This window comes from Olea europaea, chromosome 16, assembly GCF_002742605.1.
Source record: "Olea europaea var. sylvestris chromosome 16, O_europaea_v1, whole genome shotgun sequence".
NCBI classification, from domain to species: domain Eukaryota; kingdom Viridiplantae; phylum Streptophyta; class Magnoliopsida; order Lamiales; family Oleaceae; genus Olea; species Olea europaea.
Window position 1 is genome coordinate 13175844 of NC_036252.1, and position 8668 is coordinate 13184511.

Sequence of the window (8668 nt, forward strand, 5' to 3'; positions counted from 1 at the left end):
TTTGGAGAAACAAGGATAAAGATATGTTGTTTCTGAATCAATGTGATGATGTGTTTAAAATCTTGAAAAAATTCAACATGTATGATTGTAAACTTGTGACACTGCCTCTTGCTAGTCATTTTAGGTTGTTTTCTGAACTCTGTCCTAAATCTAAAGATGAAGATGCCAGAATGTCAAAAATTCCATATGCTAATGTAATTGGTTGGTGATGTATTTGATGATATGCACCAAACCTGATCTTGCATATAATATTAACATTTTACGTAGATTTATGAGTAATCTTGGTGAAGAACACTGGCATGTTTTAAAATGGTTACTAAGGTATCTTAAGGGATCATCAAACTTAGGCTTAATGTTTAAATCAAATAAAAATGGAATAAGTTTGAAGGGTATACTAATTTTGATTTTGCTAGCAATAGAGATAATAGAAAATCAACCTTATCTTATTTTTGTACACTACGTGGTACTACCATTAATTGAAAATCTCAACTTCAGAAAGTTGTGGCTCTATCCTCAACTGAGGTAGAATATATAGCTGCAAATGATATTGTTAAAGATGGGATTTGGTTGAATGGTTTACTGTCTGAAATGGGTTTTGATGATAATCACATTGTGCTATTTTCTTATAACCAAGTGCAATTCACCTAAGCAAAAATTCCATGTTTCATGATAGATCGAAACGTATTGATGTTAAGTACCATTTTATAAGAGATATAATTTCAAAAGGTGAAATTAAGATTGAAAAAGTTTCCACTCAGTTTAATCCATCTGATATGGGTACAAAAGTAATTCCTTTAAACAAATTTTTAAACTGCTTGAAACTTTTATCTATTGATTCTTTATGATTTATGTACAAGTACTTGGAGCAAATGAAAAAGATATAAGATCATGCTCCTGGATGCACTAATAGTTCAAATCCTGGCAGCAAGGTGGAGATTGTTTGAGTTGAACCCTCTCCTCTACATTTGGTGATTTCAAAATTTGAACCGTTGCAAAAATCATGTTTATATGAAACACGATTTAATGACTTGTGACAACTTAATTGGATGATCAACACGTGGATTAATTCTGGACGTTGGATGGAGCCGGTTTATCTGCCCTTCTTTAAAAGCCCAAAGTCTTCTGGAATGTCTAACTTTTCACTCTTGGTTTTGCTTTCGTTTCTTGGTTTTTAGAGAGAAAAATGGCGATTTAAGAGATGATCATTTCTATAGTGTTTTGTGCTTAAAATCTCTGATTTTATGTATAGGATAGTGAGATCTTCCTTCGATCTGTAGTATTCAGTGTGGATAGTGAAGAAATCTGAGTGATTTCTCTGTTGTAACTTCGTGGTGATGTTCGAAGGGTTTGAGGGCTGAGATCTAAGTAAATCTCTGTAGATCCGTCACTATATTTGAGAGATAAGTCTCATTTTTATCTCTCTGAACAATCTGTAATCCTTGTTGCCATTTTGGCTGTTTAGTGCAACCGAGCATAATCCAAATCTTTGGATGTTCAACAGGGGATGTAGGCGTTAAAAGCGGTCGTCGAACCTTCGGGGTTTAGGCCGAAATAATTCCTTTGTGTTCATTTTTAATTTCTTGCAATTTTATTTTTGTTGATTAAGGTTTTCCTGTTTCTTGAATTTAATATCGTGTCATCCTGCCTTTATAGTTGTCAATACTTATGTCCATATTCTTCACAACGTTTTTTGACCGTTGCCATAGGTCATTTTATATTTTTTTCAATTTTTTCAATTTTTTATTTGTACAACAATTTATATAAATCAACAACAAAACATGATAAAGATAACAATATCTTATAACTCCAATAATCATTATTAATTGAACTCCAAAATGTAACAATATCTGTACAAAATTCAAATCCCAAATTTTAAAGCACCTAAAAATCTAATACATTTAAAAAAATAAAAAAAACAACAAACTCAATAATTAGTAAAACAGCACCATCGTCCCCCATAATTTTCTTCTCAACAATCTTCCACACAAGCTTAGCCTTAACAACCACCAACTAATTTTTCGGTAAAACTCCAGTATCCAAAACCTTAAAGTACCCGAACTATATAACATCAATCACAGGCACTTCTTCCTCATTGACGGAACTGTTTTTAAGGCATTAAAGAAATTGAGCAATTAATCAAATGGCAAGCCTAAGAACGTAAAATATAAATTTATGCATGTACGGAGACCAAAGAAGCAAGTACATTAATTTTTTTGCAGCTGTATTTCCTTTGAACAATGCTACTAATTAATTCCACAAAAAGTAAAGAAGAGGTTTTTAATTATTACTCTTTCATGGATCCCACTTTTAACTATAAGCAAATGTTATTCAGTACTCATTTAAGGAAATATGATAAATAACACTTAAATGGACAAAACCTATTGAACAACGACTTACATGAAACAAAAAAGTACATTATGCTACTTTTAATATGTAGCCTAAACCAAGTTAGTTATTATAAAAATATCAATGTTTAAACAAATGTGAAATAGATACAAACCAGGTTAGTTTATATAAAAATATAAGTCGACACGTTTACATAGACCCTTCATATACAACTAGAATTTAACTTATTTGCAATAAATATGAAATGGAGAATAATAAAGGGTATTGTTCTATTTCTCCTTTTCTACTTCGAAACATTTTTAGCAACAAATGTGATGATGAACTGTATTCATCCTCTCATCAGTCATCTATGATCGATGATTTATTCGTACCCACTTCTCAGGCACTTTAGGCACAATATGTCTTTTAAGTGCTTCATGTATTTTTCCAAGAATCAATCCACCATATTCAAATAGTGTGATCAATTACGAAGAGATAATAGAAATGTCACAAGAAATTGTAATTATACGCCTACAGTTCCTTAATTTTGAAGTTCGAACTGAAAAAAACTGCATCACTCTGTTAAGTCATTATAAGAGGACTTGAATTTGGGACATGATTTCCAATTAAAACAAACCTCCCACTACAGAAATAGATAATTAATGTCTGTAATGAATAGAAATACAATTTAGTATTCCAGTTGAAGGATAATGATAAAAGCAATGTAGGAGTAACAAATGTAAATTATTTAACTGATCACCTTCCATTTGTGTAACTGTCATTTGGTTTATTGAGCTTGGTGCATTTCCTGTCATGAAAAAATTTAAGAAAGCAAACACATAATCAAAAACCAGATCCCATAAGTTAAATGTAAAGCACAATCTTTGAAGAGGCTACATTGGACATCTGTTGAACAATCAAAAAGCTATATTAGACATCAATTAAATGAGTAGCAAGCAGCATTAGACAAAATTTTAGACCAAATAATCATATCTTTTCCATTCTTCTTCAAACACACAAGCAAAAGGGAAACGAATTCTAAACGTAGAACAATTAGTAGTTGGGTTACCAAACGGATACAATCGTAGCAAAGCCTCCCCAGAAGCATACTCCTCACCACCAGCACAACCAAAGAAACCCGTTATCATAAAAGTCAAAGAACATTTACCATCCAAACAACACTGTCAACACACCACTATGATCTTTCTTTACACCTATGCATAAATGAAAGATGAATTATTCCTCTTGTACAATTAGGATTGACAACCCCGGTTGACAATGTATTCACAAGAGGAGAAACTCATGATTTTTTTATTCAGCATGGCCCTCCTCTCATGTGTCTAATTGTCAACCGGGGGTTGTTAACCTCGATTGTATAAATAGCACAACTGATGAAAGATTTAAGCTACAAATCCTTTAAGTAAAAATTGAAAAACAAGCAAGAAATTGATCTCTGCTCTCGGAAGTACTATAGTTTTAATGAGAATTGCTTGTCCTCGGTCCTAATTTAATTACAAAAAGTTTCCTTTTGATTAGTAAATTATGAAAAAGTTTACTACATCATACATAAATTGAAAAAACAGAGGAAAATGTAGGAGAAATCTTGTCATAAAGCAATGCAACACTTGATATGCATTAAATTTACACTGGAAGCAAAAATTATGAACTAAATTTATCAATTTGCTGTGGATTATGCAAACATCAACTACTTAAGTTTTATTAACTCCAACACTAGTAAAATAATCAATTTAGCATACATACTTGCAATTTTCATCTTAGAAAACAGGTTACAATTGTTTCCTACCTAGTCCGGCACTTACCCCATCTTCGCTAAAACAGGTAAATAGATTAGCTGAAGTTTCTAGATGATTTTGTAAGAATTAATAGATCCTTACCACAAAAATGTTGTCCCTCTCCATTCTCTAAATTCCTTTTCTTCAGTTCCTCAATAAACATTTGTCCAAACTTAAATTTACAGTCTACCCCCTAATAATATTGCAGCAAAAGTAAGTTTCGTTTGGCCTCCATTAATTTTCATTCCATTTTTCTTTCTCATATTTTCAATCGCACAATCTTCTATAAAATAATATTACACGTAAATTGAAAATTTTTCTTTCTTTTTCAACCACTCATTTTTCATTTCCACATAAATACCCATTTTTTCTTTTATTTTTATACAAATACACAAAATATATATATATATATAGTAATTCAGAGTAAAGAAATGGACATAAAAGTATTAAGAATGTCTGCGGCCATGATACATCTGACGTGAGTGTTGTCCTTTGATGACTTGTTGTCCGCCAATTTGGACTACATCAACCAATGGAGAACGTGGGCATACTATTATTTGTTAGAAACGGATGAGATCAAAGAAGTGATAAGAAGACTAAAAAAATTTGGGGTGAAAAGATTGTCAAATTCAAATTCAAATTCAAATGATAAATGCAAAGTTGTTAATTTGTTATTTGATAGTTGTTATCTATTTTTTGGTTAAACACTAGCTACAACAATAATGGAGAGTTGTTGAACCTACTTTATTATAAATAGGAATAACTATGTGGTAGGTGCTTATGACTTATGGCTATCAGTTAATATTGTTATAATTAAGCCTTTTACTCATTTTTAAAGTTTTTTTTTAATATTTTCTTTTTTATATCAAAGGCCATTGTGAGTATCAGCACACCACAAGTCTTCCATTCCACTGTCACTTTACTATTCGTAAATGTTGGCAACTACTTTACACTCATCTCTCATTAATTCTCGTCCATCAAATACATCCACTAAATCCAAACAAAACAACAGTGTTGGGTTTTTTGATACCCAATAAATCCCGGGCTATGATGTTAACGTGGGTTAATATTATTTCATAGGCATAGGCCGATGAATGAAATAAGTCCAACAACCAAGTCCATGAGCTACACCCGACCCAATTGTATTCTTTATGGATGGCTTGAATCTTGGCTTGTTTACCCCTTTAGTGGCCCAACTTAAAGTCTAACCCTAGAGTATATATATGAATATAACCCTAGCCTCTTTGTGATGATGATTGTGTAATTTTGAGAGAAGAAACTAGTGAATCCCGGCTGCCCCCCTTTTGTGTGAGAAAAAGGTGTCCAGAAGTGTCCAAAACGCTTGTATAACGTGTGCAATTTGTAGTTCTTTCATAGTATACATTTGTGGTGTCTTCTCCTAGCCTTTGTGGCCATAAATCATCATCCCTTCTTGTCCTACGTGGGTAAGATTGTATAGCAACCAAGGTGAATCAATTGGTTGTGGTTTGGAGCCGTTTGGATTGGTTGTTGGTAGAGAAAGGTACGTTGGACTGAGTCTGAAAAACCACCGTTTGAAGATCTTTTGAGAGAGCTTCCGCAACAATTGGTATCAGAGCTTCAAGGTGAAGGTTTTGGCTCGAGAAATTTACCAGAAATCGTCCAAAAAATCGGCAGAAACGTGGCAGAAATCAGATCGAAAAACTGTCCAGAAAACTGTTAAAAATCAGTCTCTGTTTTGGTGTTTTCTGACCAATGCAGAATGAGTTTGGGGAAACGAAGACCACTGGCGTGACGTACAGGAGGAGGTGAACCTTGCAGGCCGGCGCGTGTGGAGGCGCGTGAATCCCACGCGCATAGAAGAGTGGCCGCGCGTGAGGGCGCGTGAGGCTGATTTTGGAGACGGTCTCTTCAGGCAGTTTGTTCCTTATATTGTTTCTGACATTTTTCGTGTTGAAAGTTTTCTGTTTCAGGGTACGCAGAAGAATCTGGACAGCGTTGTTCTTCGGGCGTTCGGGACTCGATCGTGATTTTTTGGTTGCTGCAGTTTTCAGAGACTTTAGGACGAATAGTGGTGGTCCTAAAGTGATAAATTCACAACTCTCATAATTTACGGACTCAGATAGTCCGCTCTGGTATATTGGCTTAACTTATTTTTTAAATTTCAGCATTAGCAGATCATCGTGTGGGGTGATCGTTAGGATTGGGGGTTGTCATTGCTTGGCAACCATTGCTTGTGCTAGAAAATTTAGGAATTATTTGCTCTGTTTTTGAAGTGTTGATTTTTGATTGCAAGTTGGTAGTTGATTTTGTGCTTTACCTGTCATATAGTCACTGTGTGAGGCTTGTTGCGTGGAAATTCGAACTTTTGTTTACATACCTTTGTGTTGCATTGATTTTCCTGTTAGAACACCTGGACTTGACCCGTTCGAACATTCCCTTGATCTAAGATCGTGAATCTTACGAAACTCTGGGAATCTAGAACGGTGTATATTGCGGCCGTAGGATAACTTTGTGTGACATATCTGTGCTTTTGGTTGTTCTAGTTTTTTAAAAATGTCTTTACGCTTTGAAGTTGGAATTTTTAATGATAAAAGGGATTTTTCAATTTGGCAACAAAAGATGAAGGGTATTTTGGTCCAACAAAAAGTTTCAAAGGCCATAGATGGCAAATTTTCTACAAATTTAACAGAAGTACAAAAAGAAGAGTATGATGAACTTGCATACACTTCAATTATTTTACACCTATCTGATACTGTTTTGAGAAAAGTAGGAAAACTGGATTCTACAAAACAACTTTGGGAAAAGTTGGAGGACTTATATTTGCTTAAGTCAACTCCTAATAAATTGTACTTGCTTGAACGATTTTTCAGCTTTAAAATGGATCCTTCAAAGGATCTTGATGATAATCTGGATGTCTTTAACAAATTAGTTCAAGACATCGTTAACTGTGATGAAGAGGTATCTGAAACGTATAAGGCTATTATCCTACTTAATTCCATGCCTGATTCATATAGGGAAGTTAAGAATGCAATTAAGTATGGTAGGGATACCTTAACACCCGAGATTATCATAGACTCACTTAGGAGTAAAGAGACTGTCCCAAGAAGAAAGATAAGCTGAAGGGAAAGATGAGAGGTGAGACGAATTTGGTTGAGGGGTCGAGTTATGACCCCAGTGAGGTTTATTGAGTGTAAACCTAGTCACTGCATGTGCATCTGTGTGTGATCCTTTCTGCATGTGTGTGATTGTCTAAATTTTGTTGCATGATTATCTGCTACATTTCAATGTGTTTGATATGTGCATTTGCATGAATTTGAGGCATTAGGATTTCTTGGTGTAATTGCTTGCATGCATAGTGGGTTAGGATGCATTAGCAGTGTGTTGTGCGTCTTTTGGTGAGGTGGAGTATAGATGCCTAAGGGTACATGGTGGTTTGTACCGAGGGATGTAGAGTGTGACATTTGGATCACGAGTGGAGATGTGATCAAATGTCTAGGATCTTTTATCTGGAAAGAGACCCTGATCAGGTGGAGTGTGAGAGAGACACTGCTATCACTTCTGTTAGGTGGAGACCCATTATCCACGTAGGTTGGGAGAAGTGATGTGGAGATAAAGGATTATCCCGTGGACTTAGGATCTATTGTGACTTGCCAGTTAGACATGAGTTAAGTGATCTGTCTAGTGAGCGTGGTGGGCGATGAGAGGAGATATATGTTCTCGAGGTGTAAGCAACACGGAATGGGATAGGATAAGTGTGGTGAGATCTTTTCTTATGGTCATTTATGCATGTGTTGCATATGTGGTTGACCGTGGTTTGATTGACTTGGTGTTAATCTATGGTTCTATGTGAACGTGTTTCTGAAAAGATCTGTGTATGTTATCCTATAGTATATCGTCATCGCATATGTATTTGCTCTTGATTGTTCACTGTTAAGTATTTGCTTCGACTTGGGTGTTTTTGACCTTAGCCCCAGTGAGTACATGGAGCAGGTATGGTATGTGTTTCAAGTTGGAAACACGAGGTAAGGTCTGTGATCCAATTTTATTGGCTACCTTGATTATGCAAGTGTTAACTGTGTGTTTTGATTGCTTGCAGATTTATTGGGCATCAAAGTGGAGATTTGTTGAGTTTTTTGATACCCAATAAATCCCGGGTTATGATGTTAACGTGGGTTAATATTATTTCATAGGCATAGGCCGATGAATAAAATAAGTCCAACAACCAAGTCCATGAGCTACACCCGGCCCAATTGTATTCCTTATGGATGGCTTGAATCTTGGCCCGTTTACCCCTTTAGTGGCCCAACTTAAAGCCTAACCCTAGAGTATATATATGAATATAACCCTAGCCTCTTTGTGATGATGATTGTGTGATTTTGAGAGAAGAAACTAGTGAATCCCGGCTGCCCCCCTTTTGTGTGAGAAAAAGGTGTCCAGAAGTGTCCAAAACGCTTGTATAACGTGTACAATTGGTAGTTCTTTCATAGTATACCTTTGTGGTGTCTTCTCCTAGCCTTTGTGGCCATAAATCATCATCCCTTCTTGTCCTACGTGGGTAAGATTATATA

At 35.2% G+C, this 8668-nt stretch overlaps 1 long non-coding RNA gene across 3 annotated transcripts; it reads right to left on the reverse strand.

The window, feature by feature from the left end:
* Positions 1-1810: 1810 nt before the first annotated feature.
* Positions 1811-4353, reverse strand: LOC111412166. Of its 3 annotated transcripts, XR_002705976.1 has the most exons (4): positions 4221-4353; positions 3395-3539; positions 3086-3133; positions 1811-2101 (listed from the first exon to the last, which is right to left on the reverse strand). It is a non-coding gene; the product is annotated as an uncharacterized LOC111412166 (long non-coding RNA). The 3 variants fall into 3 exon arrangements; XR_002705974.1 differs by lacking the exon at positions 3395-3539; XR_002705975.1 differs by having other exon boundaries at positions 3086-3539.
* Positions 4354-8668: the final 4315 nt, after the last annotated feature.